A 10384-nucleotide genomic window follows, 5' to 3' on the forward strand; every position below is an offset into this window, starting at 1 on the left:
GCAAGATGGCCATTTATACTATATTAATCCTGCCAATCCATGCGCATGGGAGATCTTTCCATCTTCTGAGATCTTCTTCAATTTCTTTCTTCAGAGACATGAACTTCTTGTTATACAGATTTTTCACTTGCTTGATTAGAGTCACACCAAGGTATTTAATATAATTTGTGACTATTATGAAGGGTATCATTTCCTTTTCTCAGCCTGTTTATCCTCTGAGTAGAGGAAGGCAACTGATTTGTTTGAGTTAATTTTATATCCAACCACGTAGCTACAGTTGTTTATCAGATTTAGGAGTTCTGTGGTGGAATTTTTGGGATAACTTAAGTATACTATCATATAAGACCCAGTTATATTACTCCTAGGCATATAACCAAAAGATGCCCCAACATATAACAAGAACATGTGCTCCACTATGTTCATCGCAGCCTTATTTATAATAGACAGGAGCTGAAAAGAACCCAGATGCCCTTCAACAGAGGAATGGATACAGAAAGTGTGGTACATTTACATAATGGAGTACTATTCAGCTATTAAAAACAGTGAACTCATGAAATTCTTAGGCAAATGGATAGAAGTAGAAATTATCATCCTGAGTGGGGTAACCCAATCACAAAAGAACACACATGATATGCACTCACTGATAAGTGAATATAGCTCAAAAGCTTGGAATACCCAAGATACAGTTCACAGATCATATGAAGCTCAAGAAGGAAGACCAACAGGTGGATGCATTGGTTCTTCTTAGAAGGGGGAAGCAAAATATTCACAGGAGGAAATAGAGACAAATGTGGAGCAGAGACTGAAGGAAAGGCTATCCAGAGACTGTCCCATATGAGGATCCATCCCCTATGCAGAGATCAAACCAAGACACTATTGCTATTGTCAAGAAATGGTTGCTAACAGAAGCCTGATATAGCTCTCTCATGAGAGGCTTTGCCAGAGCCTGACAAATACAGGGGTGGATTTTCTCAGCCAACCATTGGACTGAGAGGGTATCTCTAATGGAAGAGTTAAGAGAAAAGACTGAAAGAGCTGAGGGGGTTTGGAACTCCATAGGAAGAAAACAATATCAACCAACCAGACACCCCAGAACTCCTAGGGTGTCAACCATTAACAAAAGAGTACCCATGAAATGACCTATGGCTTCAGCTGCATATGTAGCAGAGGATGGCCTTGGGCATGAATGCGAGGAGAAGTACTCTGGTCCTGTAAAGGCTTAATTCCTCAATGTATTGGAATGCCAGGGCAGGGAGAAAGTAGTGGGTGGATGGGTGGGTGGGGGAGCACCCTCATAGAAGCAGGAGAAGTGGGGATAGATAGTATTGGTATTCTGTTTAAGTTCCATGCCCAACAGCTACCTGGCAATAGCCAGGTGTGCTCTGCCCCACAGATGCCTGGCAACAGCTAGGTATGGCTGTCTATAAAGGGGGCTGCTTGCCCCCTCCTCTCCTCTTGCTCTCTCTTGCTCTTCCTCTACTTGTGCTCTCTTTGTCCCTATCCCTTCTCTCCCCATTCTTCCTCTTTTCCCCCATGTGCCCAAGGCTGGCCTTTCCTCTCTTCTTCTATTATTCTCTCATTAAACCTTTCCACGTGGAACCATATTGGCTTGGTTTGCTTTGTCTAGGTGCAGGCGGAGATTTAAACCCCAACAGATGGGATAGGTGTTTTCCAGAGGGGAAAGTGGGAAATGGGATAACATTTGAAATGTAAATAAAAAATCCAATAAAAGAAAAGAAAAAAGAAAAAAGTTACCTGCAACATAGAAGTATACTATAAATTATTTTGGTCTTCAGATATGCAGTGATGAATGAAATGAGGCACCATCTCCATTCATCCAATGTAAGGGACATCCTGTTCAACATCTGTACCTCTCTTCTGCTTTTACCTACAACCTACAGATCAGAATCCTATTTTATTCCTTGGTAAAAGTTCATTTAGCTCCACCTCTGAGAAAAATATGTATCTGAAATTTTTCCTATTTTTTCTTTGTTTGTTTTCTGAAAATGGTATTGCACACAAACTGTCACTGAATTCATTATGTAGCTAAAACTGACCTTGTATCCTTGTTCCTTAAACCTCAGAATGGAAGGCATGTATCACCAGTTTTGATGCTCAATGAAGTATTTTACAAACTAGAAATTTCATTCTTCAATGAAAAAATTTAAATCACAGAATCCACCTTAGATGAGAAACAGCATTCAGCCTTCAAAGACACATAACTTGGATGCCTAGTATGAAACTCATTGGGTCCAAAAGTTTCTCAAGATGCTTAATTTATCAGTAAAGGACTCATGAGATTTTGTGCTCAGTCATGAGTATTATTGTCTCAAAATACACAAGCAGCTATTAACTTAAAATTTCTAAACTCATTCATATAACCCCAGTGTTTTTCAAACTGTGCTCAGATATTCAAATTTGCTATGATAAAGGATTGTTTTTAAGAAAAGAGCCATGTGGGTGACAAAAGGCTTTAAGTTCATCTTATATCTTGAGTTATGTCAATTGCCAAGAGGATTTGGGGCAGGAACTCAAGGCAGGAACCAAAAGAGAGACAATGGAAGAAAGGTAGGGATAGGCTTCTTAGTTAACTCTTGGTAGTTTAGGTAGATTCCTTATGCTGACCAGACCAAAATGCCTAGAGATGACACTGCCCAAAAAGGTGGGGTCTTCCTACACCAATATAGGAGCACTTAAGAAAATGTCTCACAGACTTACTTAAGCATAGCCAGTCTGAATTAAGTGAATCTTCACTGGAGGTTCTTTCTTCCCAGGTAACATTAGATTTGGGTTATGTTGACAGATAGAGATAACTACGGATTAAGGATATATATCCCGGCATAAATGAACCCCAAGAAGTACTACCTTCATTCTATTTTAAACACCATCAAATGAAAACCAATTGATACAATCACACCTTTCATGGAAAACAATAGAATGTAAACGATGCTCTTAGTTCCTTAGATTATGTGCAAGATGAGAGCAATACCCAAGCTATGTGAATACATGGCTTGGGTTAAGTCAAGAACATTTTTTTTCTGTCCTAACTATCCCTAGATAAAGGCCTGAAGCTTCTAGCTTTTGCACAATCTAATCATCCAAACTGACAGCTTTAATGCAGCCTCTCTCAGCTTCTGTCTGAATTGCTCTGCTTGGCATCTTACTGACTTTGGCAATTTGTTCTGATCTTCTAGTTCTTTCTCATTCTTTGGCTCTTTCTGTCTCACTTGTGCCTAGCTTGTTCTCTCTGTAAAAGTATCCCAGCAAGAGCGCCATACACCCCCCCCACACTACTTCTCTGTCTTCCTCTGCTCTTAAGTAACCTTTTCCCTGTGCTGTTTTTTTTTTTGGTGAACTGGGCATAATCTACCTCTGATTCATTCTGTTAAATCTTTCTCTGATTTGTCACTTTGTCTGCCCCTCAATTAGATGTCACTTTCAAACACGTCTGCTTACTTCAACAACAAACTAACCTTACCTTCATTTTTAGGGATTACAGCTGTGCCCTAAGGGTGTGTCTGAATTCTAGGCAGATTGTATTGTAATACAGAGTGCATCGGAATTGATGTGATCCCTTGCCAGAGCAGTGATTAAATTCCTGTGTTAAAATTACAACAGAATATTAGTACATCCACTACATTTACTGTGTACATGTAATGCCTAAATCTATATAATGCAAAATGAAAAACTATGCATGTCAAATTTTTGTGATAAAGTAATGAATCAATGTGTGAAATCCATTCTTCCAAAAGAAGAACTGAGTTACTTAAAACCTTACATTCCTGTTTTTAGGTGTCTTTATTGTTATGCTCTACTTTGACTTTCAATTTTTTCCAATGAAAGATTTTCTATTTTAAAAATAAGGAAGAACAACAATATCAACCAACCAGACTCCCTAGAGCTCCCGGGGACTAAACCACCAACCAAAGAGTACACATGGAGGGACCCATGGCTCCAGCTGCATATGTAGCAGAGGATGGCCTTTTCGGGCATTAATGGGAGGAGAGGCCTTTGGTCCTGTGAAGACTTGATGCCCCAGTGTAGGGGAATACCAGGGCGGGGAGGCAGGAGTGGGTGGGGAGGTGGGTGGGGTAGCATCCTCATAGAAGCACAGGGAGGGAGAATAGGATAGGGAGTTTCCAGATAGAGACTGGAAAGGGAGATAACATTTGAAATGTAAATAAATAAAATATCCAATTAAAAAAGACACTACAGAAAGACAGTAAAAAAAAAATGTAGGAATGAAAGCTAAGACTAACACATTCCAAAAAAAAAAAAAAAATTGTAGAAGGCAGTGATGCTCACTACTCTACTACTAATGTTACACCAAGGACAATAATTTTAAAAATTGTTCATCATCTTCACCCATCAGGAGAATACAAATTAGGGCTGTTTTGAATTTTCACCTCACTGCAGTTAGTGTGGCTATCCTACAGGAAACAAATGCCATCAAATACTGGGAAAGAGGTGGGGAAATGGAAATCATTATTCTCTGGGAGCTAAACTGGTACAGATGCTGTGGAAGTAAGTATGAAGGTTTTAAAAACAACTAAATATTGAACTATCACAAGATCCTGCCATACAGTTCTCCAACACATTCCCAATGGGCTCTAAATCCTACCAGTGAGATGCTTGCATGGCCTTGCTGACTGTTAACCTATTCATAATAATAAGGGAGTGAGATCATTCGAGATGCTCCTCATGGATGAGTGGAGAATGGAAATGTGCTACGTATACAAAACAAAATTTAATGCAGACAAAAAGGAAAAATGAAATTATTAACTTGGCAAGAAAACAAATGGATCTTGAAATTATTACACTAAATACAGCAAGCCAGACTCAGAAAGAAAAAAAAATGCCACATGTTCTCCATCATGTGTGGTGCTAGCTTTGAATTTGTATTAATGTGTATTTCTAGGGGAGTGAGTATTGGTATAGATCATGAAACTAGAAGAGGAGCCATAATAGAGGGACAAGGGCTTTAAGAAGGCAGAGAAGAATAATGCATGAGACATGAATGACTAAATGGGACTATTGAAAATAGAATACAAGGGAAATGTGTGTGTGTATGTGCAAATATTATATATATGAATATATGCGAATATTATATATGAAGATGTATGCAAATATTATATATAAATATATATGACTATATACATGCATATATATGAAGGAAAATGCCATATGAAACCTTCAACTTTTTGCAATTGAAAAAAACAAATAGAGACAGAAAAGTAATTTAGATCATTAAAAACAGATAAATTCATATGTTTCTCCTAGCTGAAAATATTAGCACTATCCAATCTGGAAGGCATTAGAGAAACAGATCGGTTTTTAATTTTTTCTTTTTAAAGTAAAAGTGGAACGCAGCTGAATAAAACAGAATTCAAATAGTCTATTTGAAAAGGCATTCTAATTTTAGACTTAAGCTTGGGCCAAGTCATTATTATAAATTCCGAATTCCAATAAATGTATTTAGAGTTCTAATTTATTTTACAGGATTTCCAATTGGAATAATCTTTAAACCTATTTAGGAAAATGCTTTGCAGTCGTTTTGAAATGAGAATTCGATAGGCTGAAATTCGGCAGTCCTGAGAGCTGTGAGGTCACAGCTAGTTGCACTATGACCTTTGAAAGGTCAGCAATATCACTCTGGCTTGTAAAATGCTCATTTGGGGATTCTGAAGACACTTGAAACCATGGTCCTCTCCCATGTTTGCTGTGGGTGATAAGATTGGACTGTGTGATTAATCTGGACCTCGGTTTCATAGTTGTCGTTGATACGAACCTGGTAAGAGAGATGACTAACCATGGCAGATGGTAAGCCAAAAGTAATGCATGTAATAATTAGATATAAATTTCAAAGTATGAAGATGAAATAAAAAGTGAATGAAAATGAATTTTATAAACTCATAATGTAAATGAAATGTAGTAGTCTCTATATAGCTTATAGGAAGATAATTTGAGAACATTATTGACTTATTTGAAGAGCTTTTCTCGGATTTACAAATAGGAAGTTGAAATCCTTGCTTTGCCACATGGCAATTAATGTACATTTTAGTTTCCATTGCCTCAGTAAGGAGTATTTTATTGTCCATCCCTCATGTTCCACAAAGGCTTGTGTGTTTGAGACTTGGTCTAATGGCGGAGGCTGTGAAAGTAAAGGAATAGGTGAGTAGCATCATGGGAAGGTTTATCCTTGGCTGGCTTGTGTTTTCTTCCCCACATTGCAACTGCTGTGAGGGGAACATCTGTGCTCTATCACATGCAACCCTCCCTCAAATCAGGATCATTCGCCTCAAACACAGGCTGAGATTCAACAGAACTGAATGATGGGGGGATAGATACTCCAAAAAACAGGGTCCGAAGTAATTTCCCATGAAGGATTGTCTTAGCTGGTTTGTCACAGTAACAGATGGCCACGAAACAGTGTAAAAGCCCACACTTTAAATGACCCTCATGCTCTTGCCCCATGTGTAGAGAAGAGGGTGCCCTTTTTGTTTGGGTTTGGGTTCATTTGATCTTCATTTTTACTGGGTATCGTAATGCAGTCATTTTGATGCCTTGGATTTGGAAATGTAACATCGCATTTATATATTTAACAGTTATAAATGACTCCCAAACCTAGTGTAACCATGCACATTATTTTTTTTCCAGTTTCCCATCTGTCTTTCTCTTTCTCACTTGTAAGTGGAATAATGGATTCTATCTCTCATGTGTACCTCCATCAGTTTGGGTAACATTCTGTTCTGTGCTAAAGGCAACATAAATCAAGCTCAAAAATACTTGAATGCAATAGAATACTGAAGCAAGCAGTCAGACAAATTCATATGCAAGGCACTTTCATTTATCTCTATCAATTTTCAGAGCAAATAGAATATGCAACACAGTTAATTACATTATGAATATTCATGCTGGGTTGCCTATATTTAGAATCCAAAGAATTTGGAGTATATTTTCACTTAATGCTGTATTAACATAATTTTGTTTGTATAATTTTGATTTCCATTAGATAAAGATAATTAAATGCCTTCTAAGATTGGCAAGATGGGGGGCAGAAATGGGTACTAACAGTGTCATTTAAAAGCTCAGAGTTCTCTTGCCAGTCAACAAGACTCGGTCTATCTGTGCTTTCAGTAAATATAAACGTTAATGAGAATCATTCTCAGTGTTTAAGAATTAGGACTGCCCCTGTGCTGGGTTCTTGAAAATTATGCATAGATCAACAGTATTTCGCTGCTTTTCTCCAGTTACCCTATTATACATGAGTGAGATAACCTGTGCTTACGGAAGAAGGTATACATGGCTCCTTTCCTCATCAGTAAGCATGCTTCTCCTTAGTCAGTTCTTTACATTTTCGTTCAATATAGTCACAGCATAAGTGTACTATATCATTGGAATAGTGAGCAAATTAGCTGTTAGTGCTTGGAATTTCTAGGAACGTTCTAGTCTAGTCTGCTCATGGTCATTAGTGTTCTCTTGTTGGCCAGAATCAAAAGACATCTGAGCCTTTGAGTAACTCAGATTTATACTATCATTTAAAACAAGTTAATCAACAATAAATTAGCAAATTATTCACAATTTCGGTATTCTTAAAACCCAGTCAACAAAACAAATAAATGAAAACTTGAGGTATGTAATATGTACGTTAGAAGAACAAAGGTATCAAAATTATTTTCTTTTAAATTTCCTTCCAGTTGGTGTTACTCCTCGATAATGATCAGTTTTAAAAGAAATGGAAATTCTAAAATAATATAACGAATAATTCTAAAATAGGTGCAACGTGATTTAATAATATACCATTATACTATACTAATAAAATTCCATAGTGCTTATGTGAAAAGAGAATATATGTATAAATCCCACAAGAAAACAACCCTATATTGAAAATGAATGATTTTTTTCAATAAAAATTGTTAATGGCAAGTTGGTTAGTTCAGTTGATTATATTATGGTTCAAAATTATGTCTCCAATGGAAAGGAATAATCCTTCGAATAAAGAATGATGGATTAAGTACTAAAATAAAGAAGATGAAGACAAAATGTGATAAACAGAAAAAATCATAAAGATTTAAAATCTGAGACAATAAAATATTCAGGGTAAATATAAGATCAATTCCTAGTGACCTTGATTAAAGTTCTCTTAAATTATAATTTATAAAATATTTAATTTATAAAATTAAAATTGAAAGATAATATTGGAAATAAATAAATAAGCCATACATTAAGATACAATATGTGCAGAACATAACTGATCAATATATAAGATGACCAAATGATTTGCAAAATCCCAGCCTTGAAGTTTGAATAGTAATGGCAAATAAAACCTTCAAAACGTTTCTGTCATCACTGATCCTCAATGAACAGTATATTAAGACCAACATTCAGTATAACTACATATCTAATAGAATGGGTATAAAATTAAAACACCACAGAATGCAAGTGATCTTGAAAACGAAATGGAACTAAGTGTCTCACACATTGTGGGCAGGGATATAAAGAAAGAGCAAATACTTTGGAAAACAATTTTAATGTTTATTGTTTGTCTGTCCAATTAAAAATAATCTTACAGATGGTCCTCCAATCATTTTTTTCCAGGCCATTTTTTTTAAAGAGAAGTGACAACCTCTGTCTTTGCAAATTCTTGTATCTTGTGGTTTGGATGAGAAATGTCTCTCATAGACACAAGTGTTCATCAACTGGAGAGGAATTAAGTATTATATAGTATATAATATTATATACTTACAATGACAGACTAATCTGAGTCAATAAAAACTGATATGACCATACCTAAATAAGAGAAACTGGACGCGAAAGAATAAAACCTTCACAAGACATCTAGAAAAGGTAAAATTTTGGCGACTTAAATTTGAGCAGTGTCTGAAAGTGCTTCCTATTGAGGCTTGGGATGCGTCACAAAAGGGAGGCCCAGGATGATGGTGGAACTGCTTCATCTCCACAGTTGTCCCAGAAGGAAGAACAAATAGATAAGTCAGAATTAACTGGCACGCTCAACGTAAAAGGTGAATTTATGTGATTTTCAAGAAAGTTCTAGAAATGAACCCTAACTTAATCAACAATAACAACAGAAACAGTGAATCAGAGGGAAAAATTGTGAATTAGATGAATTACATGCAAATCTGTGTTTCTTTGCTGCCACACAAAGCATTCAAGTGTTAGGCCAGCTGGAATGAAAGGAACGGCAGGAACGGAAAGCTTTAATAAGCTTGGGGTTAGAGATGATATTTATTAATTATTTATTAATATTAAAGCAGTGTCGTAACGAGACTAGGAAATTTTAATAAACGTTTTAGGTGCTTTGGAGTTGAGCTCTTTACTATTCCTAAGCCTAGATTTTTTTTTAACCTAAGACATTTTAAAATCTGTATCACAGGGGTGTCTGTTCAGTAGAGAAGCACATGGAGAGCTATTTTGTAGGCCACATAAACCTACTCAAGCGCCATGACTCTCGGTTGTATAAAGACTGTTCTTACACGCAAGTGCAATTATTCTGCTGGCTTTAGCATTGGTGATAAATGATTACTGTGTTGGTGTTCAATAGTTTTAAGGCTCTGAAAGAATGTGATGAATAATAGAGATGAGGACAGGGTTGGAGAAAAGGCATCGAAAAGAAAGGTTTATGTACTGGGAGAAAATTTCTGAAGGGAAACAAGAGAATTGGGACTGTTCCCATCACTCCTTTCACAGTAAGAGCGACAGTTATTCGTCAGTCATGAGAGTCACCAAAAAGAGGGAAAAAAAGGAATCATTACAAAGTACACAAACATCCTACTTGGGTTGGCTATTGCTGTGATGAACCACCCAAAGCAACTGTGGGAGGAAAGTATTTATTTTGCTGACAATTTCACATAACAGTTCATCATCAAAAGCAGCGCAGGCGGGAACTCAAGCAGGGCAGGAACCTGGAGGAAGGAGTTGATGGAATACTGCTGTTTGCAAGCTTGGAGAGCCTGCTTTCTTATAGAATCCAGTACCACCATTCCATGCATGACAACAAGCTCAATGGGCTAGGCCTTCTACATTGATCATTAATTAAGAAAATACTCTATAGGCTTGTCTACAGTTCAGTCTTAAGAAGGCATCTCGCAGACGACTAGCCTGTTTCAAGCTGACATATGACAGGATATTAGAAACTTTTTATTGTGATGGAGCTTGTGTCTGGGCTAGCTTTCAGGCTTAAGACTTTCTTATGTACAAGTGAGTGTACTGCCATTGAAATGGTATAGATTGTGTGAACAGTGCATGGTATTTGGTGTAAATCACTTTCCAAGGTGGCCTGACCTTCTTTTCTGACAGAGTAAGATTAGCACGCATATCGGTGCGAGTCTTTAAGGGTTGTACGAGTACTCAGTGTGGTCTGCAG

This window comes from Rattus rattus, chromosome 1 (assembly GCF_011064425.1).
Source record: "Rattus rattus isolate New Zealand chromosome 1, Rrattus_CSIRO_v1, whole genome shotgun sequence".
Lineage (NCBI taxonomy): Eukaryota > Metazoa > Chordata > Mammalia > Rodentia > Muridae > Rattus > Rattus rattus.